Consider the following 27,600-nt stretch of genomic DNA (forward strand, 5'->3'; position numbering starts at 1 on the left):
ACTGGCCTTCATGGTATTACAACACAGAGCAAATAATACCTACACATCCTTAAAATGAGCCATAAAGCTATCACATAGCTTTATACTTTGTAATAAACAACTTGCGAATGAAATTCAATACAGCCACAGACAAAAGCATCGTATAAAATCAGCCTTCCTCGTGAAATAATAGCAGTATGTGAGTATGTGACATTTTGGTCAGAAGCTTCAGACAAATGATCTATACAACAGCTTGGGGTGTCCATTGATAGGGTTTCTTCATTCGTCTTGGAAGTTTCATCACATATGAAAGACATCAGTATAACCTGTTCCACGAATCCACCTGAAGAACAGTTATCTTTCAGAGCAGCAGAGACACAATCTACTGTACTCTAAGTGAGAACATCTCTATTTCAAAGAGTGACTCATAAAAGGCAAAGCATTAAGCCAAAAGTTTCAGATCTAAACAAGTCTACAAAGTTCATGTTAATAAAATGAATCCTGAGAGATATTAACCAGGGCAATAAGGCAAGTTCTGGAGTCCACTTGCATTTCCCTTGCCTGTGCAACGGCAGTGGAACAAGTACAGTCTTGCTGCTGTGCTGGAGGATACGATGATTGAAATTGTCAACTGACTAATGAGCTATTAGATTAGAAAAAGTTGTTTTACCAAAGTAACACAGGGCTATAGCAAGACATGTTCATATTACACAGCTTTAAATGACGTCTAGACTGATTGATTTGAGCAGTCTTCACTTTTCTTACTTTGTGCAAGAATCCTGAGAGCCACCTCTATCTCCTCCCTTCTGCCTGCAACCCCTTGGGCCAAGGGCTAAGAAAAGCAATGTGATGTATTCCCAGCATTGCTGATTAAGGATATGACGCCTTTGCTATTATTATTTCTGATGAAACTGGGGCAAATCAGGACTTCAGAAGCAGATCTGCAAGCTGTACGGAGCACAGGGCCAAAGATCAATGTGTCTGAAGCAGAAGGGGGAGGGGGGGAGGGAAGATATTTTCTGTACCAACAATGAGCTGTGAAGAAACTTAATCCTCAGAGGTCAGATGTACATCTGAAAGGCCTGGGCTGCCTTTGTATCAGAATGTAACAACATTAGCCCTAATGACTTAATAGTTTTGCCCTTGACTTGTGTCAACAGGACCCTATCTTATTACATGGTAAATTAGTTGCTTCCATTCTACTCCATTCTGCTGGGTGATGGGAAGCATTTGTGGCAAAATTGGAAATGTAGCCCACTATGTAATAGTGTTGCTTAGTAGTACACAGTAGTACTTCAATTTCTATGGGTGTGTTGGCATAGAGGAAGGCTGGACGCAGAGGGGGGAAGAAGATGCAGCGTTTGGCATTCAGGAACCACAGTCACAAGGAAGGCATCTCCTCGCTCAGTGTTGTGCAGTGCCACCTAAGGTCACCATCTGCTGCAGACATGGAGGGGTAATGAGCTAGGGTCAGGCGTAATGATGGTTGGCTCTAGGTAACAGAAGAGGCTTTCTTGTGCTCCTTCTCTTCTCAAGGAAGTTTGCTGCATTTAGAAACTCGTGTCACATCCATCCAGGTTCTGAAGCTGCCAGGTGACCAGGGCTGCATCAACACCTGGTTACTGAGAGCCCTTCCTGCACAGAGCAAGGATAACCAGGGCTTTCTGAAAGTGCTGCTCTGACAAGGCAAGCATCTCCTCCATTTAAATCAAGAAAACCCGTTTCCTGATTTATCTGTCTTAAAAAGTGCCTTCTGAGTGCTAGACAAAGGGTTAGCTTTCACAATGCACACAAGAAGGGAGAGACATGCTTGTACGGTTATGTAAGTCCTCTTTAAGGAGTTTTACAGGCAAGTGAGATGCGGCTCCAGACACTAGACTTTTAAATCATTTAAAGCTGACATAAGCTGATCCTGTGTGCAGTTCATAATCATGTTTTTACTTTTCAGCTCTGACAATTACAGATTGTTTGTACCGGCTCCACAAGCACTCCTATTCAGCAGTATTGTCAAAGTCCATTCATCCCAGTCTCACAGCAGCACAGTGACTCTTTGCTTTGCCAGCCCCTGTCCATAACCTTCATCCAACTGTAACCAGCCTCGAGGGAAGGGCCAGGGGAGCCTGCAAACAATCCTCATCTGCCATCTGTGGTAGCTGCAATTTCCCATGTTTCAATGTGGTTTTCAGCCTGTTTCAGCTTGGCAGGAAGAAGCCTGGCATCCTCTAAGCGTGTTGCACTTGCAACCTTTGAAGATGTTCAAAAGGAAAGGAAGAAAAATAAATGAAAGTTCTTAGCCATTTTGCATGAAGTTGCATGAAAAGTCTTGGGGCCTAACTTGACTGGAACTGTTTTAAGTACTTCTCTGCTGCAGCAGCAGTGCGTCATATGAAAGGCTTTGTTTGGCACCTCTCCACAGTTATAAATAAAAAACATATTTATCTCCAGTCATGCATATAATTTAAAAGTCGGACAGAAGAAACCTTTTTTCTCCTTTTAAATCTGTAGCAAGCCCAAGATAAATTCTTATAATTTATTTCTTTTAAAAGGAGGAAAAGAAAGAAAAAAGAAAAACAATAAAAAAAAATAACTCGGTTATTTGGAAATCTGGAAAACAGATTATTTCTTTGGATGGAACAAAGTGTGTGTATGTGTCATCATGACTTTAAACAGTTCCATGGTTTCCCATGGAAATACTTAATTGAAGCTAATAAGATGTGGAGTTATCAGTGGTTTGTCATGATAGATTTCATATGGTCTTTCCAAGACATTTTATCTCCTTTCAGACTCACTGACCTAAGACTGTCTGAACCACCACAGATACTAAATTTAAGCAAAACCCTACTGAGAAATAGAGAGCGGACAGGAGCTTGGGCAAAGCCCTCATAACTGTATAACTCAAGCATTCAAACTTCCAATTTGTAGTACATGTGACAACCTCCCACAGAAACATTCAACTCTAAGACTTGTTTGCCTGTTAGCACTTGCAGCATGGGTCAGAAGTCCTTCCTTTTAGCACTATGCTATTGGGAAATAAACTATTGTCAGACTATAGATCCTAACCCAAGCCTCCCCTAAACTCCCATGCTTCATGTGGTGATTCTACAAGCCCCCCTGCCTGATGCTTCAGAAAACCAGGACCATCTTCTGCTAAACATGTCAGTCAATCACAACAAATACATACTAAGAACTTTTTGGCTACATTATAACAACAACAAAAAAAAGCCATGCCCCTCATACATCCTGGTTTAGAAAAGCAAATCTCTGCTCTATTTGAGATGGCTATATAAAACCCACAGACAGTAGTACATTTTAAACCATGAGCATGTATCAGCCTTCGGGATAACCAGTAAAGTTCTGTGTGTCATTTGTCATCTGCAAAGTGCAGGTGCTTAATAAACAACTTCATATACCCATTTCAGATAATATCTTAAAACAAAAAATATTACTTGAGCCAATGTACCTGTGTGACTATACAGTATTAAACTGTTCTGAACTTCATGGAGGAGGAGAGGCTTTTCATAGACTGATAGCAGCACAGTTTACAACATACTTTAGGTAGAGGCAATTTGAATAACTTTGGCACTCATTTCATACCTACATTTTAGGTAATTAATGGAAGTGTCTTTCTAAGATTGGCCAAAATTAAACAGCTTATCACTGCTGTTCTTCAGCAAGAGAAAATTGTAGATCTTTTTTTGCATGACCATCTTTTGCTCTCTGCAAGTTTTCTTCTGCAGTCTTATTCCCTGCTCCTTCAAATGCATCCACTGCATATGTTTCTTTTTATTGTTAACATCCATTTCAAATACACCATCCCCACTGATAATGTGAAGTACCTGCCTATGGGCTGTCGGGTCAGCCAGCAGCAAGCACAGTGCACTCATTAACCTGTGAGCAACTTTGGAATTTAACTTCCACTGACCAAGACTATCCTTAGAATTGAAGAAATTGCACGCAAATATCACGATACATAAAATGCAAGCAATGTAGTAAAAACCACAAGACATTACTGCAATTAGAATTATTTGAAGTCAACACAGAGTGAACCGTGTGATAAAACAACTAGTTTGCGGCTGCTTATGGACTGGGACAGCCTGAAGATTTAATATAATCTCCTATAGATGGAGGACAAGGTACAATAGCTCTATGCTCACTCTCTAGCCAGCAGTGTGTGAAAGATACTTCCTGACAGCAATTCCTGTTGTGGGCATCCCTCCCTGGGACACTTCAAACTACCCATAAAGAGCAAGGGCAACTGGGCTCCAAATTCAGGTGTCTCGTGTAGTTAGCAAGAAAGGAACCCAGTCTGAACTGTTTGGCATACTTCTGCTGCCAGACTGTTTCCTCATAAGACAGTCTGTAACTGTGTGTGTGTTCCTTGAAATGGAGAAGGGCATAAGATTTACAAGGTTAGCAATGTATACTGCTGTAAGCAGCACGCACACTCAGATGCTGTGGGATTCTTTACCAGTTCAAGTTTGCATACATCTCAGCATATGGATGAAGCGAGCAGAGAAGAAGCAAGCCTGATTGTAATTACATTAAGCACTTTGGCAATAAGGAAAAGTTTGTGCTTGTACACAGATGGCTTTATGTTACAATGCTATAAATGTGCCAAGTTTCATGGCTTCACCACATGATGCAGCAAAGGAGCATGATCCAAAGTCTGTGCAAATCTAATGAAAAACTCTCACTGACTTCACTGGATTTGAAGCAGGTTTGTAACTCCACTGGACACACCTGGCCAAAGTGCATAGACTTATGTAGTATTTTTGGATTGATTCTAGTCCAATGGGCCTTTTTTAGCCCAAGGATTTATGCTTTTGAGACTCTGTTTTCCTTAAATGGAAATTGAATGAAGTCCGCTTTGGGTTGATTAAAATTAATTTGACTACCTCATGTAGCTCTCATCTAAGCTGTACACTTAAACTCTGCACACTATACTTTTTGGAAAATATCTGGGGGAAGAAAATATTAAATTCTTATTCTTATGAGGCCTCCAGAGTCCTTTTGGTGCTTTTGATTCAAGTCCTCCTTTCTGTGACCCTCCCACCCCTACTTACTTCATGAAGGTAAGACATCTTTAAACTTACTCTGAAAGTTCTTAATTTAGAAAAATAAACAAAAATTCTGTCAACTCATTCCCCAGTGTCTTACCATAACTTATTTTAGAGTAATAAATCTTCACTCTGACAGCTCTCTGATGATGCATTACATTAATACATCATAATGACAATACATGTGATATATTATGGATGTATTTTCTAAAAGGGATATCACCTATACATTCCATCTTCCAAGCACAGCAGAAGATTGCCTGGGAAAAGGGGGGAGGGGAAGGAAAAGGATGTTTCTTACCCAGAAGGCAAAACCTCACAAAGAGAATTTGGAATTAGGGTTGATTGCCCTTGTTAAAATACCAAAGAAATAAACTGCCTTCTCCAGACCAACACCTTCTATCAATACTTCAATAATATCAGTAATCAATTACCTGTTTGTTCCTAAAGAACTGATATTCTATCTGAAATAAAAAAGGGAAATCCTGTAATACACTCATATCAGCCATGGTAAATACTGGAGAAACAGACTTTAGGAAATAATCACAAAGATTTCAATAGAGTTGACAGGCTGTGATGATGTGAGGTGCAACATTTAAAAGGGTAACTAGGGAGATCCACAAAGAGAAATGACTGTTAGCTTTAGTGAATAATCCGGCAAGAGTTGTGTGCACTCCAAAGAGCCACCCATGAGTGACACAAACCAAAATCTTCCCAGTGCCTGGACAAGGCGATGACAGGGCTTTTCAGTGGGAAATGAAGTTAAATTCTAACGTGGGTATCTGCTCTTCCACAACACCACAGTGCACACAGTAACCAGATCATAGGTTAGTATCTGCTGTGCAAGGCTGTGCACAAAGACAACCCTAGCCTCAACCAATTTAACTCAGTTGCCAAGGTTTATTATGCAAAATCAGCCACTGGCTAAGAAACCATTGCCTGGAAAAACTGAAGCAAAAACTTTCTCCAAAGGCTTATCTTGAACATATGAGCTGTGGGCTGAATAGCACAAGGTTTGACAGAAACCTTTGACAATAACTGGTTCAAACCACCATGATGCACCTGACTTGCACGCAGGTAAATCTGACAACAACTTCAATGCTCCTGCTCTTGGCATGAAGAGCTCAATGGCAGTGAGAGCCTGCCCTCAGCCTACCTGTAAGCCTTCTCTTTTCAGAAACACGGTCTTTCCCCCACTGTCAGGATACTGAACGCTCAGTATTCTGCTGGGAGCATTTCCCTGAGATACCTGGAGAACTCTGAAGTAAGACAACAGATTTCTATCCCCTGCATTTTTTCCCATTAAGCCCTTTCTTATCAGGTTCTCTTGGCATAAGTTTTATTCTCCAGCACATACACAATTAGCATTACAAGAAGCTACAAAAACCCTTCAAGACATCAAAAGGTTGCATATTGGAAATGGGCTTTTAACAGAAATAACCTACAACGTTCCCAGGACATGCTCTTTTTAGAAATGGCAGGTGAGGGCTTCTGGGACTAAATCTCTAGGAGAGAGAACCGTGACATTTGCATTTCAGATCTGCGTCCGGGATTTTGGACCAGAAAAAGTCCCACATTTATCTTGATAGCTGTAAAATCTTTCCTGGATTTTTCCTGGAAACTACAAGGAGGAATGAAAAAAACCAACAAAAAACGAACCAACCAAACAAAAACAACCACCAAAAACCCAACAGGCTTCTGGCTTTTTAGGAATTATGATAGCAACCTGATGTTTTGGTGAGTTTTGCAAAATACTGTGGACTTCCTTTAACAACACATTGCTGTTGGCTGCCCACATTCCACAAGTATCCAACGTCATTTGGGCCATGAAGTTTCTTGAGGTCTTACGCTGTGTGCAGCGGGCAGAACTGAGAATAGATGTCTTCAGTAACCTCACTTCTTAGAGACTTACCCACAAGTACACACTGTACCACTGAAATGGAATCTGATGATAAATGTTCTGGCATGGCAAATACTCATCTGCATCTCTGCGCATTTCACAGCATTAATGGGAAGAACAGTACATGAAGCACCTTCTCTCTCTGCTTTGTCTCAGTGATGCCATTCCAGAGAGACAGATCCAATACCTCTTTTCAGAAACAACTTGGAGGCCTGAGGCATTCCTTTGTTGGACAATCAGCTTAAAAAATGAACAAAAAAAAAAAGCCTCAAGAGATTTAAAGGGAGAAAAAGATTTTGTCATTCAGATTCACTGCAAAGTGTTAAAATAAGAATGAAAATCAAAAGTAAATGCATCTGAGCATAAATTTCAGTGTAGAACCAACCTTGCTGATAAGCAGATTGGGTTTGAACTTGTCGCACTAATCTCAGTCCCAGTATAAAGTCGTGCACAAAGAGTGACCTTGGATATTGCTGTTTTGACTTTGGTAGAAGCATTGGAGGAAAGAGCCCCAAATTCCTGGTGGGGACTGGCAGGTCTCAGAAATGCTGAAGATGGAAACATCAAGAGTGTATGCAGTATGAAAGGAGTGTTGATGTTACTCTGTTAGAAACATGAAAACAAGCAACAAAGCCCAAAGCAAGGGAGTATGATAACCACATTCTCTGAATGTGAATGGAGTTTTCTGAAAGGTGCTTATTGACCTCTGAGTCTTCAATCTGCAGAACAGATCTAAACTATAATGAATATAGGAAGCTGCTATGAAACAGCCATGGTGCCATGCTAACATGCCAATCTCCTGAGGGTTGATTATAGGCAAAACCAAAATGGTTTGAATGGAAATTAGCTGATATAATCAACCTTACCAAATGCACTGACAGTTTTCTACGACCACTTGCAAGAGCCTATTTTAATGTTATTTTTGCAGCATAACAACCAGCCATCAGTTTCTGGATACTACTGCTCTGAGTCAAGCAAACTGCATTACCAAGTCCCACCAAGGCTAAATTTTTTTGGACATGCCAAATGCCTTCTTACAAGAAACAAAGAAAAAAAGGAAAAAAAAAAAAAAAGGAAAGAAAAATAAAAATCAGTGTCCTCAACAGAACCAAGTAACACATTTGTTAACTGACTGGTGCTGTGGCCAAGTATACACTTAGCAGTTATATAAAAAACACTCCTTACTGACATTACAGCAAAGACAGTGTCCTACTTCTTGTCAGCAATACAAAAAATGTTATTTTGTCTCCTGCCCGACATACTCTGCTGTCTCAGGCTACAGTGAGCTGGGGAAATAACAGCGCAAAAGCTTTTCAAAGATTCTCCATGTAAACAAAGCAGAAGTCTGTATATTTTTCTCTGACGTCTTCTGTTCTTAGAAACAACTTTTGTTCTTTCCATCAAACATAGCTCTGGATGGGATGTTGTAATCTCAGTTGATGTCAGAATCTAAAGTATTTTTCCTGCCTTCACTTGTTCCAGCCATCAAATACACATAGCAGAGTTCTGTTTATTCTTTCACCTTCTTTTGCCTGATATTATTGTGAATATTCAAGAAGTGCCACAACTGTATTGCCTTTCAGGCTGATAGTGACTTCTTACATTTACTCACACAGTCACCAAAAAGGTGTTTAAAAGAAACTGTGAAGGGAAGTGAAACAGGACATCTTTATTAGTAAAGCTAGCTAACTCAAATGATGTTATTAGAATGTTCTTCATTATTTTTCCTTAAATGTTAGCTGAGAAGCACATGCAGAAAGTCCTGTTAACCGTCATACAATTCATGGATCTGTATTACAGTTAAAAAAAATTGCTCAGCTAAAGTTCCTAGAAAACAAAAGTGAAATTACCCCAAAGGAATCTCTGTGTTTCAAGACAATTTTCTTGCTGAGTTTCAAATATTAAAAGTCTCCCAATTGTTAAATAAAGAGCGATGAGAAAATGCGTGCAATTTTAATTTCCACTGGGATTATGCCTGGTGTTGAGACAATCGTGTTGTTAGATATTCTTCTAAAGACTACAATACTGTTACAGTGTCTGTGAAGGATGTTATGAGGAAGAAAGTAGTGGAACAAAAACATTTTTATCCCAGCTTAGCTACTTGTTACGCTTTTCACTTAAATTGCTTGAATTAGATAGAATTCATGCAAAGCTTTATTAACCATGACACTTAAGCTCAACCTATTTTAAGTGATGCACCTATTAGGTTATCTTTGTTGTATTTAGTTTAGGGTTGATATGTCAACCAATGAGAAGCCACGCAAGTCTTGTGGGTATTTATAAAAAAATGACAAAATGCTCTCTTGTTTATCACACCATCAGTGCCATAGCAACAACATATTTTAAAATCAAGGCTGATGTTCATGATGCTCCTTACAAAACTACTTGTTAGAGGTATGGTTATGCTTTTGCAACACCTGTGCATCTATACTTATCCCTGTCCTCTGCAGCATGCTGCAATTTCCAGTGCTTTCAGAAGATACTTGCAATGGGTCTGAAAAATGGAGAATGACAACAAAGAAGCTTAAAAATATATCACAGTCTTGAACATAACTAGTTCATAATCCCTACCTCATAATTGGGCACAAAGGAAGAGACATACTAGCTATGTACTATCACAGCATATTTGTAAGGAGGATTTTGGTTGGAAGATGACTGACTCACTGGGAAAGAAATTAAAGGCATTTTCTAAATAACTCTACTGTCGTAAACTAGAATTGCCAACAGTGGCTGTCAAAGTATACTGCTGGGAAAAAGAAAAAAAAAACCAAAAGTTAACAAAAATCACCCCACGACTTCACTTTTTTCATTGTTTCATTCATCTAAAATGTTTTAACTCGGAGGAGAGAAAATATTCCTAAAGAAAATAATTATTTACCTCTTAAACATGTCAGTTTTTAACCAATGATAAATATGGCAATACCAGCAAAACTGAAAGCAAGTATAGACAGTAATGTATACTCTAGTTCCTGCCCTCCCTCAGCATGGTCAGCAAAATAAGACAGAATCTTCCCCCTTCAAACTCATTTCCTTGCTCTCACTAAAGTGTTCCATCTTAACAGCTCACAGAAAGCTATAAAGTCTCTTTCTCTCTTATTAGTAGTATCATTCAGAAATATACCTCATATATACGTAAGGATGGGATAAGGAAAATACTGGTTTTCATCTCACAGCATTTTCAGTCAGTTTTCACTAAGGATACTGCTTTCTAGGAAATGCATTGTCCACCCAAAGCCTAGGTAAAACCAGCCTTTTTCAAATCTCCTTGTATTTAATTGTCCCGATGTAGGAATTTTCCAATGGAGATGTTCAATGGGGATTTCCCAGGCTAGAGGGCAGCTGGTTTGGTTTGTATTCTTTCCTGTAAAATTGCAAATCTGTTTATGTAATGGGTAAAGTCTAGGCCAGCAAATCACATTTGAGGATCATGGCCTAATACTTATCTGAGTATAAGGAATGGGCAGTCAGAGGGATTTTACTGTGCATTTGTTGACTGGCAGCTGCAGAGCTAGGAAAAGCTCTGAAAGTGACAGCGAGTTTATGTATCCTGGAGATGTGGAGAAAAACAAAGGGGAATAGGGAAAAACAAAGGGAAAAAATTAAGTGGTAAAGTCAACATTTACTATATGCTAACTATATTTCTGGTTTGGGGTGGGGGTTTTTTTGGTTTAAGAGGAAAAATAATACACTCTTTTTATCACGTTCATTATGTCTGGAGGTAGTATATTTAAGCAGAGTAGAAGACTGGGTGATAGGAGTAAGAATCTTATGCCACCATTAATAAATGAGAATTTCAAAGCCAACCAAGAGATGGGGGAAAAAATCTTTCTGCTCCCTGCACTACTGACAGATTGACAAAAATAGACCTCTTCCATTTCTTGACATTTCCAAAGACACATTAGAAGAAAACAGTACAAGGCAAAACAATGCCAAACCCGGCATCTAGGCAAGTGCTCCAGCAAAAGCCATCACAAAGCCAATTCAAGAGTGGGACCAAATCCAAAGGTAGCAATGTGAGTTGTAGAAGGCACTGTACCTTCCTCCTCTCTTCTGGCCTCTAATCAAACAATCTGTAGGACGTCAGTCCACTTGGAGGCTCACATTGGTCCAGGTTCCTTATGTTTCCATTAATGCTCGCCTAGCAACGAATAGGTTTCTCCAGATGAGCCTTTCAAGACCTGTGTTCATGAGGCAGAGAGTGTATAAAGCAATTTTTAACAGCCTGTATCCCTGATAAGTCCCATTTTGGTTTCTACAGGACTGGTCTGTGGTGTGGCAATCCTATGCTATATCTCTAAGTTTCTCCAATGTCTCATTTTTCATCCAGGCAAGTTATTATGATTTCAGCTACAGCTTGCAAAGAGGTCAGCATCCAGCTCATTTCTCTTAAGTGGCCAACAAGAGGTTTTGCAACCCGCACAGCCAGAAAGTCCCTCTCTACTCTGCTTCAGAAACACTGTACAACTTGACATATTTTGAAGACCCTCAAAAAAAAAAAAAAAACATTAAAAAAAAAAGTATTCAGAGTTTAACATGCTTTTGGACAGTTTTGCATGTGCAAGGATAGCGGGGAGTAATGGAATGCTCAAAATTTGAGAAAATCATTGGGAATAGAACAGTCCACATTTTGTCACATGACACTGCAGCTTTCAAAGTTGTAAACTGTAGGAACAGAATTTACATTTAGAGATGAAAAGCAAATCTAAACAAGTCTTTGATGAATTCTGCACAATGAGAAGTGTTGCAGAGCTCATGCTGGTGGAAACAGAAAGGGAAGAAAAGTCAGTCCCTGAAACTGGGAGTGGGACTGGGGAAAAGGCAAATCCATTCCTCACTGCTCCATGAATTGTTTGTGCAAACGGTAGGCGTATTTGAACTCTAGTCTCAAATGCAGAAAACAGGAGATTAATACTCTCTGCTTCTGTCCTGCCTAATGAGATTGTAAGATCTCTCATTAATTGTTTGTCCCAGACATAGCACAGCTGAGACCAGACCTCCGTTGGGGCCCCTCTACTTCATGATGCAATTAATGCACATAACCTCTTGCCATTTATAGTTCTTGAACCCTCATGTGTAATGTGTGCTAGGATGACAACTTTTTGTCATCAGTATGGTCTCACTGGTAGCAAGCCTGCTTTCACTTTGCATCTTGTATATCTACCTGTTCTGTGTTATAACCACCACAAGCCCCTAAATGCTAAAACTGATGGAAAGCAAGAGCATCCTTCTACAGAAGGCCAGAAGAAAGCATAAACACAAGACAGATATCCACAAGCATACAATGGGCCAACTCTGCCTTATTTTACTTACCAATAAAGGTTAGTTGGAAAGAATGTTAAAACTTGACTTCAACAATACTAACTTCTCACTCCGATGACAGTGAAATTCTTTGTTAGGACAAGGAGGGTTTTAATGAGTCATTCTATCCCACCTAAACTTCCCCAAAACCATTTCTATTTCTCGACTGAAAAGGTTTCTGACCACAACTACTTCATCATTAGAAAAATTGCTATGTTGTGCCAGAGAGTTTTCAGTCTGAGCGTTTATTTATTTAATCTGTGTACCCCTCTGAGCTAACATCCTCTTTGCATTTAGTAGACAGTAGCAGGGCATGCTAAATAAAGGCTGTGTTCTGCTGAAACTGCAAGATGAAACACGAGAGCCCTCCTAACTTCAGGGAGTTTTGCAGAGAGAAAATAGGAAGTGAAACAACTTTAAAAAATGCACATTTTTGTAATGCATTATAGCTTTCATTGCTTTTGCCAAAACTTCACTTTTAAGAAGAACCATCTGTGGATTTGATTTCTATGTTTCTCAGCCATAAGTCAATGGAGGACTCAATTTTAAGGCACAAGATCTATAACATACAGTGTGAATCATCTCTTGTCTGCATATAAGATAGAATATATAGATAACATGCTTAGTGAAAGCTTTATCACCAAGGAAACACATTCTTAAGCATTGAATCTAGCACCTTTACATTTACAAGTCACTTTGAAAAAAGTGCCAACAGTAAATAAGTCCATATTCGTAACTAGAAATATGTGGTATCTATCACCCATGTCTATTGTAAGAATTACTCATTGCCTAAGAGTGGCAGTGGGCAAAACCCATTTGTAAAAGTTCAGAGCTTCTGGAGATTTGGAGTCCGATCTACCAAAAGTTAATTGTTTCAGAGAGATAATAATTTTTTGGTAATTATGTCCAACCAATTCACAAGTAACCCATCAGAAAATACATTTTATCTAGTGCCACTTGCTATTTCCTAAAGGTCATGGAATCTCTTTTCCTCACCTCTAACAGCTCACCTTTCCTGGGTGCACTATGGGGAAGCATAATTCCAGCAGAGTGGAAATTCAGTCAGCAAATGAGGCATCGACATAAATATTCATGTAGGAAAAAAATCTTTTGAAAAAATGTTGAGAAAAGAGAGTAGGTAAATCACAGCATTCTCAAGAGACCACTAAGATATGCACTGACAATTTACAGGGATTTGCTTAAAATTTTGCCTACAGAAGTATTATCGTACATATCGACTGACCAGATTTAGGACATCTCTTGAACACTGGGCACTTGGCAGAGGACAGAACACTTGCTCAGATGGCATGTGGCACTCATTTGTCATAACCTTGATTTACAGACTGGGAATTAGTAAGGGAAATTAGTCTGCATATTACTCAGGGAAATGCTTATCTCCTGGTAAATAGACAACAGTTGCTCAGTTGTTCTAAATACTACATTTGACTCCATATCTAGGATTATCTCCCTATTTCCTACTCCACAGATTAAGGACCTGATATGAATGCAAGCCATGGGACAATCACATGAATTCACAGGGACTTTCTGCATGTACAAAGTTAATTTTCTGCTTAGAATGTGCACCGGACATCATCCCATGGTATAGTTCCAGTAGAGTTCAGCACAGCTTAACATGACAGTGACTGTTTCAAAAGAAAAAAAATACATAAATATTTTGAAAATTCTTGATTGCGACTTGCTTTGCTTGTGCCTGTGGTCACTGATGTTTTTAATGACCTTGGTAGGAATTTGATGCTATGTGCCTTTAGAAAGCCAGCTCTGAAAACACACAATATATTCAGAATATTTGGGTCCCTGTGGTTAATCTTACAGAGATACTCATTCATAGATACCTTTCTTTAATTGAGAATACTCCAAACTCAATTCACATCTGGCTTGTAGTTGTTTCTAGAGGCTAAATCAGTATAAATAGATGAAGCCATTTGCCAACCCAAGGCTCAAATCATCAGCAGACATAACAAAATCCAGTGCCAACAAGTCTCTGAGATGTAAAATATCAGAATCTAGCACCAAAATTTGACCATTCAGTGAGGAATGAAATACAAAGGATTATTTTAAAGACATTGACCATGAAGAAAAAGAACACCCACTTGTAATGATGCAAACTTGAACTTTCACACCAAATCTCAGTAAATATTACTGCACTGTAATTGAGTTCATCGGGTTCCACAAGTACACTCATACTTCCTGGATGATTTCCATCAGCATTATGCAAAGGAAATTATTGTCTACTAGGAGGTTGCCTATGCTAACCCAAAACACATCCTTTAAAAATGTTTATTTCACACCAGTTTGCAGCTTTTCAGCTCTCAGATCTCTCTAATCAGTGACCAGAGTGACCAGAGGGCTAGGACATACACCCCTTTTATGAGCACAAAATGAGAGACAATGTTAAGATTTCCTCCTTTTTTCCCTTTTTCTAAAGAAAGCCTTTCATTCAACCCCGATGCCATAAAAGAAGGTGATGTCATAATTTATGATATTAAACCGGTTACTAAAATGTCATTACACAAGTGATGTTTTAATTGATGATGTTAAACTGGTTAGCAGCAAAGTGTCAAGTGTCACTTTCATGACATAAACTGCCACTTATTATTATATAATATCAATTATTCTTTGGAAAACTGCATTAGATTCGTTATTCCTGAACCAATGTAGTTGAGGCAGGTTCATATTTTTTTAAACACTCTTCATCCAGTTCTCATTATTAGTAGTAAAATATACTTTGGATGCAGTTTAGACTTTCATAACTTTGCCTTTGAAATATAATACCTATCTTTTCCATTTGCCCTTACAGCTGCCCTAAGATCAACAGCAAGCGAAAAAGAAAGCAATGAGATAAATTTTATAGCCTTAACTGAATTTGCCTTGTTCTCTAATCTTACAGAAACCAAACTTTTTTGCTGAAGGTAGACAAAAATAACAAAACATAATTTTAACAGTAAGTTAAATATAGAACATTTGGATATGCTGACAGGATGTTGGTTACTACAAGCCCCGCTTTGACGCTCCATCTCCTAAAGCTTTAGTGTCCAGCTGCTCTCCAAATTCCACTAAATCTTATTCAGGCACAGAACCAAAAAAGCATATTAGTATCTGAAATGCATGTAGCCAAATCTTAAAAACTTAATCCCGTTTAGGGGTACTTACAAGGAAAAGCAACAAGTTTAGTTCTTGTATACTCTCCGGGTCCAATAGGGCTAGATTGATTCACTGCTGAAGCTGATCTTATCTAGTAAGTTTATAATATTTCCTTATGTCAGAGCTACATTTTTTTTTTACTTGCTGCCAGTGACACATCTCCAGCTAACTGTCAAAGCTCTTCAGAGATGCCCCGATAACAAATTAGATGCAACATTACAGGATGAGATTTTTACAGGCAGTTCCCAGCTGCAATTGCATCTATTTTATATGAGGATATGCTCACATTAACAAAAAAACATCATGCAGAACTATCTCTTGGTCAAGACTGTCAGCAGATTCAGAGAAACAGTGAAGACTGCAAAGACAGTAGATTTGCATGAGCAATCAGCAGCAAGTCCAAAACAGACCTTCTATCTCAAAGAACGAGTGCAATCTCAGACAGCACTAAGGGCAGAGTATTTTTTCTGAAAGCAAAACACAATGAATCAAACCACATTTGGCCCTAGCAATAAAGTGATGAGCCCTGGAGTTTGGATCAGCCACGCTACCACGTTTATAAAGTCCATGAGAAGGGTAACTGGCAACAGCACACATACTTGGTTTAGAGCAGCAAGTAGCTCTAGTATAAGCAACAAAGCAGGTCACACTATAATTCTCTTGAATTACTTTGCACTCACACCTGTGATGTTTTATACTGAAACCTGGGTGTGGAGGCAGCTAAAAGGACCACACTCCACTCTGTTACTTACTCTTGCTAACATGGACCAGATCTGTTGGCACATTTCAGGGAGAGGTCTGGGAAGACTGATCAAAGGAGCTGTGGAAGATCCCAGGGAGAAACTGCAAAGAGGCAAGGGAGAAACACACTAAGAAACACTCAGAAACACACATGTGATTTTCATTAGGCTTAATGGAGATGCTGGAAATTAATCTGCAGGGCAAGGCTTTGCAAACTTACCTCATGATTTCATCCATGCAAAAAGAATCTGTTGTCTTCCTTTATGTCTCTTGTACTCTATGTGGTTTTGCACGTAGTGCATTTTGGTATTATCCCACTTTTCCCACCTTCCCAAAAATCTTAGTGATGATTACAGAGTTGAGCTGTCCAAACAGAACAAAACGAAACAAAAGGAAAAAGAAAGAAAGGAAGAAAAAAGGAAAGAGAGAGACTTAGTATTGATTATCCACATGTAGCAGGTATTTTATTACCCACATCTCTCTAGATAGCATTCCACTTGGCAGATCTGGGGGATGTAGAAATTCCATGAGATAGCAGATCTTTAATGCGGGTGATCAAACAGTGCCAGAACCGTGTTAATACTTGCTATCATATCTTCTCTATTCTCACTGGAATCAGTAAATATTCTCTTTTTTTTTGCTACAATTTTTGAAAATACACTTTCAAGCCAGAGAGAGCTTGCATCAGGCGTACAAGCAATGCTTCACATCAGTCTAATTTACACAACAAGTCAGATAAAATCTAAGCTTTAAGTGTGCACACTTGTCGACATGAGAGAATATTGAAATCCTGTGAGACAGATGCCTCTTACGACAAAGATTAGGACAAAAATTCTTTCACATTCTCTGTAGGCTGAAGCTGCCTATCCACATAGTGGCTGCTCTATGGAAACACAGCCATAAAGCACAGCAATGCTGATCAATCTGTAACACAGCCCCAGCTTACAAACGCAGCTTTCCTTCTAACATTTAATCGTAGCTGAAAGAAGGAATCCAGACACTGGTGGTTTTTTTTAGAAGTTATAATATAATTTATAATTGGTTGTTAATTAATGTCAGATCACAGTGGAATTCCTATGGAATTGTTTAGTGCATTCTCTGTGATTACCAGTTATAATTATAAATCTCACTGGAATGAATAACACAGGAATTCCAATAAATGACGACGACCTTGGAAGACTTTTTGACTAATAAAATCTGTGTCCTGCGTTCATCTGAAGGAATTTTAGAACAGTAGTCTCCACCTGGAGCAGGATGTGTTTTCCATGATACAAGATTCCCCTTCATGCATTATGCAAATAATAGTAATAATAATAATAATTTTTTGGCATTCTCTGCTGATGCGCCCTACAAAAAGCCAAGAAACTTTCAGCTTGTCACAGTCTGAGCTGTGCTTACCTATTTGCTTGAGGATGAGGTGAATGGAGCTGTACATGCTCACTGTTAATTAAGTGTACCCATGGCAGTTTGTCCCACGTACTTCTGCATACATCTGTGCCTCCCTACACAACTATGGGTGGAGAACTACAGCTAAAGAAGCTTTACATTAGTGGCACCCCAGCACCAAGAGCTGCCATGAGGAAGCCCCTGCTCCTTTACACTAACATCTCCTCCTCTCCTTGCGTTATTCCCCATTCCTTCCACAATCTCGTTTCTCCATGCCTTGTTCTCTGCAGCCCTGCACTCCTCCCCTTGTCCTGCGCACAGCTGTGGGAATCTGTAAACCTGCCAATTTGCACTTTGTAAAAACTTGTTGCAAATCTGATGGGTTTCCTCTTGTAAGCCAAGAAACCCGGGCTTACAGCATAATTGATGCTAACAAACTGACAGAGGAACTATGGTCCTCACCTAAAATAAAAGACAAACACAGTGAATTAAGGGTCGTGTAAGAAAGAACTACGCAGAGGAACACTGGGAAGTAAGAACAAATGTAATCCAGGCTACAGTAGAGTTAAACCAGAGATGAATTTGGCTAAATAAAACATAAGAAACCTATTTCCTGTACTAATTACTCCCCTTCTTAGAGAAGTGTAATGTTGGCATCAGCCTTCATTCTAAATTGCACCGCAAAACCCCAACACTTAACAGTGTTTTAGCATACACATTAGGCAGGCATTTCACGGTTCCTATTTTGCCTAGCTGTTGTTTATTTGCTGATGAATTTTCATGGCAGGTTTTTTCAAGAGGAGAGATGCTCCTTGAACAGCAGAACTGCTGAGGACACTCAGATGTGGGCCTTCAAGAACTAATCACACCATATCTGCCCATTTGCTCATCATTCCACTTTCCAAAAGCACTCCTTTAGTAAAGGCGGGCCAACATCATCAATAGGGCAACTACCCAGCACAGACCAGGCTTTCCATGTAGTGCACAAGTTACAGGCTCAAGCACTCAGGCAGAAGAAGAGAGAGTTTCTACTCATCCATTCCATCAGCAAGAGAACAAAAACTGCAGTACATTAGCAACAGACTTTCATATGGACACTGGAATTAATCAGAATCCAGTTTGCCTTCCCTTAAATCACAGGGTCATGCTAAGGTGGGGAGAAGAATTTGCAGTTGTGGGGCTGCATTCCTAATTCTGCCAGAGATAGAGAAGTCCCAATGTTTTGGCTTACTGACTATTACAATCACCAACAGACACACATACATATTCAGGGAAAGTGTTCGAACTCCCACATTTGTATTCATTTTACTTTGACTTGCCTGGAATCATAAAAGGAATGTGTAAACGAGGAGAGCCTGTTGCTGAAATGAAGTTGAATTTTTTCCCCACAGAAACTTGGGTTCATGACAGCTTTTTGTTGGGCAGGACATTAGCCTTTTGTAATTTATTGCTTTTAGATTAAATCTGGGGAAACTCAATATTGCAGTTGAATGATTAGAGCAATACCCCTTGGAGTAATAAATTTTCTTTGGTGCTGTGCATCTCCCGATCACGTTTCCCTTCTAATTACATTTACATAAATGATATTCTGCAAAATTAAATTAACATTCAAACCGTTACACTGGCAAGGAGAGACAAAAATTAGTTAGAAACTTACAACCCTAAAAAAACGAAATGACACCTCGCTCTTTCTATGAGTGAATAACAGCTATCTCCCAAAGTGCCTCGTACACAACTGATTATTCTAGTTGGTTAATCACCGAGATAGGCATTCTGCTCCCCCTTTCGGACGTTTATAGCGCGCAGTCTTGCTTTCCACAGGGTCTCATTAAAGGGAAGCAATTGGTGATGATCCAAATTTGGTCAGTTAAGTGCTTTGCTCAGGCCTAGCTGCGATTTTCACAGTTCTGGCCACAGCTCCTCCTCTGAGCTTCCCTGGCTTGGCTCTTGCACACCATTCCTTGAGCATGGAGCCAAAAGGTGCTTGTGGGGACCCCATGAGACTGGGCTCAGTGCTGCGTTAGCACCCTCCTGCCCAAGATGAGGAAGGATACACCTGCTCTTTGTGCTCGCGGTGCCATGCTGGCCAGCAGCACCATGCTTTGCTGGGCTCTTTGCCGCCTGATGCATGGACTACAAGCAAGCTTTGCAATGCCAACAGAATGTATCACTGATCCAATGAGAAAAAAGGAGTGCCAGCCTACCTCTGGCTCTTCAGGTTTCCAAAACCTGACGTTACAAGTAATTGTGACAGGTAGTGTTCGTTTGCCTAAAGTCACCAATCTTCTGACTATTCAATCTGTTGCTCTGTGTGAAGAATGGCAGATTTTGCAGAAAGAAACTGTTTCCCAACACGTGCTTGGAAAAAGCATTATTTGTGTTGTCCAGTAAAGGATTTGCTGCTTCAGTTACCCACCCACTGTAAAGACAGAACACAACCATTTCCATTCCAGACCTTTTTCTTCTTGTGCTGTAAAAAAAACACCCAGAATCCTTACACAAAGAACGTATGTCCTATATCAACAGTGTAAGGCACTGCTTGATTTTGTTTACAGCGCATCCACTGCACTGAAGATCATGACATTTTCATTAAGAAATTTGTTTGATTACTGAACCTTGGCCTGCCCTCCCAGTGAAGAGCATATACTGCCATGTCTCCAGTGGTATCAATTCCTATGCAAGTACTCAAACACTGTGTTCAATTTTGAGGCATTAGTAATGAAAATGAAAAAAAAAATCAATATTTACTGTGTATATTATATATAGCACATGTGTATATACATATATGGACACATCTGGAACTGAAACTGTCAGCTTTACTGTAAGTGCGCCTATCTGCGTGCAAGTCTATTATGTGTAAATTGGGAGTACTGCAGTGGGGAAGAATACAATTCCTGGAGAAAATTTTAACATAAAAATGTCAGAGCTGCTGATTAAATAAAGATTGTGTGTATACGATCCTACTTTTCAGTTTGAAATCTGGATGTTTTCAACACCGCAATTTTTAAAAACAAAGTTTGCATTCAGCTATTCAATTTCTTTGTTGCAATACATCAACATTTGTATTTTAGAACATTTCAGTTTGCTTGGCAAAGAAACGGCTGTTTTGTTTTGTTTTCCAAAAAAAAAAAAGAGTTTGGGTAGCTTGAGATTTGTTTGAAAACCTAAATTAATTTTCCCTTAACTTCACAGTTTCTGTCCAATGATAAATACAGTTAATTACATGTAGACATAACATTCAGCAACTTTATTTTCTCCAAGTGTTTGATTGTAGTGAGTCATCTGAACGACAGTCCTCTTTCCAGGACTGCATTTCACCCTGGCAAACACAACGTGCCAAACACTCTAGAATTTCTGTTAAACAAGCCTGCCTCACAGCACTGTGGCCCATTCAGTGTCATAACCAAATTCTTTGGCATATGAATCACTTGGAAAGACCAGGCCCAGTTGTACATTTAGGATTGTATGACAAATATGTTTCACTGCAAGGGATGTTAGGATATAACCACAATACTGTACACAAATCACAGGAAGGCTTGGTGCAGGTTTGTTAACCACAGCTTCTGGAGAGGATGTGAAACCCAAATTTCCATTTAATGGAACAGACATTTCACCTATGCAAGGCTATGTTGAACTTTCAGTGAAAACTATGAGTCAAGGAAAACTCAGAGCAATCTAAGAGATGAGGAATGTAATAGCACCGGACCAGCAGGTACATTTACAAAAAAAACATTAGACAACAAAGTTCAATAAATCATTCACTCCTCAAGGATCCACAACTGCAGCTCTAGTAGACAGAAAAATCATACTAAATGCCATAACTAGATTCTATCGCTAGCGTTAAGCTTTAATTTACCTTATTTCATCAATCTCTCATGTCATTCCTACTACTACTGCCACAGTATTTTCTCCCTGTATTTATAAAAGCAACCCCCATATTAGAGAAGCACAATGCATGCACGTCTGAGAGAGCTCCCACTGAATGACGTTAGAGAATTCTTATGATTAAAAAGGGCAGTAAAGAGAATACGTCAGGTTCCAGCAAAATTATAAAGAAGTCATGACTACGCACAGGAATGGCTCGGATTGGTCAGGTTACCAAGCACTGTCAGAAACCAGGCACATGGACAGTGCCTGCAAATAAGCCAAGACCATTCATCACCCACAAAAAGTACGTAGATGTAGAACCAGGACTCAATTTTTCTGAAAATCCTCCAAGATGGGTACCAAACATTTTGAAAGAGTGTGTGAAGCAGGTACCCCACTTAGGTCTTGAGCTGGAAGTTCTCACACATTCGAAGAACAGAGAAAAGAAATACATGTTTGTCACAAGGCATATCAACAATGCATACAAAGAACACCTGAAGAGGTGTCTTAGAATTCCTGTTCTCCAGGACAGTTACAAAATTGGGCTTTTACTTTGACTCTCAATAATACCATTAAGAAGAGGAGATTCAAATCTGCATCCGTATATTACTAAGAGCAACCAGAATGATTGTGAGTTAATTTTACCTCATAGGTAAGAATAATCTCTGCATCTAAGTAGCATCAGCTGCAACACAAATAAAAGGGATGTTGTTTCATCTATCAAGGCTTCCCAAAATTAAGATAATTTATGATTACATAAGTTAGAGCGCTAGTCAAACTGTGTTGCAGACAACAGCTAAAGGCAAGGATCAAAAGAAAATACAAGTACATAAATCAGTAACTACATTTAAAATCTGTAATGCCTCTGAACACCAGATTGTGTAAAAATGAAATTCAAGCAAGGTACAGGAGCTAAGCAGCTATTTAAACAAATTGAACCTTGGCCACACTTTCCACCAAATCAACTCCTGCAGTGATTTTTTTTAAATAATGATGAAATTTTTCAGTGGGATGCCTTCTATCAAGCTAGTACTATCAAGAACTAGAAATATTAAGCACCTCTGAATGAGATGAAGATCTGCTGTACTCTTGCAATTTTGTTTTCAGGTAGAATTAGTGGAGAGACTGTTATTGTTTCCCCAACCTCTGACCAATAGCAACAGAAAGGTAGTTACAGCAGTTGATTTGAGAACCTGATTGCTGCCAATACAGGGATATAATAACATGGTGGGTAGGGGTAGGAATTTATCTTCTTAGGATGCCCTGGCAAATGGCAGTGCAGGCAGTGAAGACATTACCAGTACACAGAATATACCTGAGCCTTCTTCCAAATGATATTGCCACAGATGAAAAACTGAGTGTAAGCTATCTCCTTTTTCCAAGCAGAACATGATAACCTGAGCTTCTATGATCTTCTGCAGAGTCTGCATTGGTTTACAAGAATAAAGGCTGGAGTGCATAAGGAGTAGACACAGAATGACATCTGCCAACTCTCCTATGGGGAAATGCCCATGCAAATGATATCTTTAAACACAGCATTCACTTGCTGCAGTCCTCAAAAATGGATCTTCCAAAATGCAATTATTGTCCAGTCTGATTAGAAAAAACACTCTCTCCACCCCACTGCAAGCAACTGCAGTAGCTTGGGAGCAGCTGCTGGCACATTAGCAGGAGAAAAATATGGTGAGTTGTTGTTCAACAGCTTGCAGATTGATTGTGTTTTGAGATCAGAAGCTCTTGGACAACAGCTATGTAGATGAACTATACAGGTCAGGAGAGATTTCTAGAGTTCTTCATCTAACCACTTACACACACAGTTACAGACAGTGCTAGTGACTGGCACATAGCAGCTGTAACATAGCCATGATGTTCAGGAACAGGAATATTAGCAAATGCTCTTGACCACTCAAAACCCTGAGGGCAGAGTACATAGCTGTGAGAAGATCACCTCGGCATGCACAACGCATAGCAGTAATTAAGAGGAATTGAAGCTCTGTCTCAGAGTGCCCACGGTTCTACATTTCTGCATTTTAAACTGCCTGAGTTTTTGTTGTTGCTGATGGTGTTTGAAGATTAAATGCTATGTGCAGCAACAGATGTTAGTGATCTCATTCAGAGCTGAATACCTTTTTACACATGGTTTGGTTGTGCACCAGGGGCCAAGAACTTTGGCTGTAGATAAGCCAAATCAAAATCTGTTTTAACTGGCATATTGAGTCCATTGTCTATAAACATTCACATTATGAGAATGAGATCAAACCTGCCAAGGGACATTATTTTGTTGTGAAATGTATTTGCCCATTACAGAAGAATGACTAGAAAAGAATGGAAAAGTGGTGATTATTGAACTGTGTAGCAGCAGCCCAAATCTGTTTAAAAGCTCCACTAATTGCAAGCAAACATGATCTTGGCGAACAGAGGGACAGAATCACAAATATTTGTACAGAAAACATCCAAGAAAGAGGAGGAGAGGATACCCTTCAAGGAATAAAGCAAAGAAGCACTAGAGCTTGGCAGCTCCTGCCCTGCTTTGATTGGATGGGTGGCAGCTACTAAAGAGCACTGTTGAAAAGATTAGTGCCAGTCTGGATGGGTTTTCCCTAGGAAAATGAAAAACAACAGGCCAGGAAATAGAAGAAATCCAAACACTACTGGAGTGCTGTGATTTCTTCCATTTTTCAAACAGTCTCATACTTTGAGTAAATACTGGCAGATCACATCAGAAGGAAATCATCAGAAAAGGTCCCAGGAGCTGTTGTTAGAACTGATGTATTTAAGGAATTATATTATTATCACTGTTGACATGGGAGCTGTGTCCTCTTGGAAGAGTGAAGGAAGCAATTTGAGGAGTAAATGTAGGGTTTCCAGGCATGAAGATACAACAAAATCTTGTGGTGGATTAAAAACTAGGATCAGTTGAGAAGAAAACATGATAAGAGCTGCTGCCATGATAGAGCAATGGAGAGGCACAAGGCAGAACCAGGGCAGATACCTGAATTAGGCCAGGGGTTATTCCATACCATGAGATGTGTGGAGTTGGCCAGGAGAGGGCTGCTGCTCAGGGATTGTCTGGGTGGCATTTGAAGATAGTGAGCCATCATGTTGCTAGTGGAGCATTGGTCAGTGAGCAGTTTTATTGCTAGGTGAGTGGCGAATAGTTGTGTTGCAGAGATTCACACACATTTATATATAATTATTGCAGGTTTTATTTATTTTTCTTTTCCTTCTCTGTCTAAGTAAATAGCTTTTATCTCAACTTCCAAGTTCTATTTTGTTTCCAGTTCTCTTTCTCTTCCACTTCCCACCAGGGGGAAGTGAGTATAAGGCTTCGTGGTGTTAAGTTGCCTGCTGGGTTAAACCACCACTCAAATGCCCTTACAAGCTATATTCAGGCTCTAAGAAACAATTCTGAAAGGAGTGAGGAAAAGAAAGAATTAAAGTTGTAGCAAGATTGTAGAAAATAAACAAGGGAAAACCACGCAGCAGCATTAGGCTTCCTCAATAAATTGGAACTAATACACTCATAACAACTTCTTAAGGACTTGCCAGCCTTAGTTCAGATCTACATGCATGCTTCTCCCCTCCCATTACTCCATTCACTTTTGACATTACATGTAAGCACCATGAATGTGTCAAAAAAAAAAAAAACCACCAGGGAATCATTATAATCAATCACAGTCTGAGGTACCTTATCCATCTATTTGTATGACATCCTAGTGAGACGAGTGCCTTTTCATTTAATTCATTCCACTAACAAATAAGACATCAAAAGCAGATCCATGTCTCTTTTCTCCTGTATTTTTTTTTTAAACAACAAAGTTCCCCTTTATGCTAAGAAAGTAAAGTTTTGTCCCACTGATGTTGAGATGCTAGCTTTCATTATGTATGGCAAAGGAGAGGTTGATGATTTTTACGATCATTAGCAAGCAACACAGACATTTCTGGTACATGAAATCAAAAACAAGAGGAAGCAACATTAAAGTGTTATTGGAGCTAATTTTTCTAAATAGAGCATGGCTTTTTTCATTTTCTGCATGTGAATAAGGCTCGAAGTAAAATAATTTCACTTTAAACTGGGTAACTGGGTCTTTTTTTTTTTTAAGATCAGAGTCAGAGTAATGGAATGGAGTCAAAGTAAAACCGTCTTATGACAACAGTGTTTCAGTATTGGACATTATTTGATGTGACATCTCATCACAAGATCCTTCAGGCACTGTGCATGATCCACCTCCAAAACATAAACATCCACTATTACATTTCTGGTTTTCTGTTGTAATAATTATTTCCTTCCAACTTCTTGGAAGTAAAAACCAAAAGCATTTTTTATACCTTATATTTTAACCAAACCTCTTATACCATAATACAAGTCTTAAGTAAAGGCAATTGTGAAGGCTGCTTTCCTTCCCGTTGTTAACTACATAGTGTTGCAGTGGAAATAACACTGCTGTGGGCTTTCACAGGGAGAAATTTTGAGATGTTCTGGCCATGGGAACAGTTCTTCAGGCAAAGAGAGCTATACAACTGCATTGACTAGTCCTGTCAATTTTGCCATCCATGTCATTAGCTGACAGTATGTTTCCAACTGGTGAACTCCTCAGAACACAATTTAATAGAGGAATCAAAGCATGCAAAATTCCCAAGGTCAGCTAAATCTGCAGGCTTTCAGGTCTGTGGATCAAAATTTGTAAGCTATAGATTTCACCCATCCTTTATTCTGATGGCTAACAATCTCATCCCAAAGCTGCCTATTGACCTAAGTTTGGATGGTGTAAGAACTAAGTGGTATCAAGATCTTAGTGTTTACAGCAACATGATGAATATGATTTAGATGACATCAAAAGAGTGTTTAACAAGATCAAAAAGTATAGTATCTTTCAGACTGATAAAACATGAAGATTATACTTTCAGTTTCATTGAACATAAAAATACTACTGCATTAAAGTTATGTTCATTTTAGAAGGTTAAGCTGAAATACTAACAGCCTTGTTTGCTGTAGAAACACGGCATGTTAGGGGAACATAGGTTATGCACATGCAGGCACCAAGAAATTTAAATTCAACCTGTCATTCAACAAAGATCTTCCCATTTTGTACCATCAGAAGTCAACCATATTCTCCTGAACACCGAAGATCCTCCCAGACCCAATTACTACATTTCTGAATAGATCTAACACAGCTCTAAGCTTGTAGTCCTTTTACAATGGACCTCCTTGAATTTTCAGATACTGTTGTGAAGAACATAACCAGTTTGCTTCCTATTTCACACATCTCTTAGCATCCATTTGCTGCTTAAGGCAGAGAACACAGTACTGTATGCAATCTGAGATGAAGAAAAACATTTAACTTACAGTTCTTCATATTCAGAACAAATAACTGTCTCCATGTCCCTTGCACATGTTTGATGGAGTCAGAAGCAAGTTATTAATGAAGAATAACTCCATAAAAAATGAACTCACTCTAATCAGTTTTCTTACACTACAACATCAAGAGGAGATGCCAGTCAAGCAGCTAATATTAAACCTGTAAATCTTTACCTATTTAGGATGCTTTAATCACTTCCTATGAATTAATACCATAAAATGTGATTTATAGCTTAAGGAGGAGATCCTTATAACCATTAATACCTAAATCCAATCAAAAGAGATTTAGAAATTACAGATTCACTGGGGCTGTGTGTTGCTCAATAGAAAAACAATCCTGCCCCCTTCCCTGCAGGGAAACAGTGCTAAAAAGCAACAGCATAGGTGCAGTTTCATTAAAGCTACATTCCAAGAAGTCCCCTTACATAGGCTCTCTTCAACAGATGGTCTCCTTGATTTGGTACAAGGTGCAAGATTTATAGACAAATCATAGCAACATGGAATGTGCATAAGGTGTCAGATAGAGCAATAAACAACTGGGAGGGCAACGGTCTCTTTGCAAACAAATCCTCTAACCTTTCAAGGATTGCTGTGACTCTGCTGGCCTGACTCACAACTGAGAGAAAATGCATCGTTGTTTGGGGTGGATTTTTTTAACATTAAAAGCTTTTTTTAAAATCTGCCTGTGTTTGCTGCAAATTGTTAATGGCAGTTGTATAGTCAATGAATATAAAGATGCTATAATTATGAAATAAACAAGAGAGTTTAGCAAAGCAGATTGTAATTACAAAAAGAGAATAGATAGAAAGCTTACCCACATCTTGGGCTTGTTACAAAACTCCAGAAAAGGG

At 39.2% G+C, this 27,600-nt stretch overlaps 1 long non-coding RNA gene across 3 annotated transcripts; it reads right to left on the bottom strand.

The window, feature by feature from the left end:
• LOC125689077 (uncharacterized) lies at positions 1-27,600 on the bottom strand. Of its 3 annotated transcripts, XR_007375020.1 has the most exons (5): positions 27,564-27,600; positions 16,358-16,500; positions 16,149-16,239; positions 10,973-11,114; positions 1-2,223 (listed from the first exon to the last, which is right to left on the bottom strand). It is a non-coding gene; the product is annotated as an uncharacterized LOC125689077 (long non-coding RNA). The 3 variants fall into 3 exon arrangements; XR_007375018.1 differs by lacking the exon at positions 10,973-11,114; XR_007375019.1 differs by lacking the exon at positions 1-2,223 and having other exon boundaries at positions 10,601-11,114.

Source organism: Lagopus muta, chromosome 2 (genome assembly GCF_023343835.1).
Source record: "Lagopus muta isolate bLagMut1 chromosome 2, bLagMut1 primary, whole genome shotgun sequence".
Taxonomy (NCBI): domain Eukaryota; kingdom Metazoa; phylum Chordata; class Aves; order Galliformes; family Phasianidae; genus Lagopus; species Lagopus muta.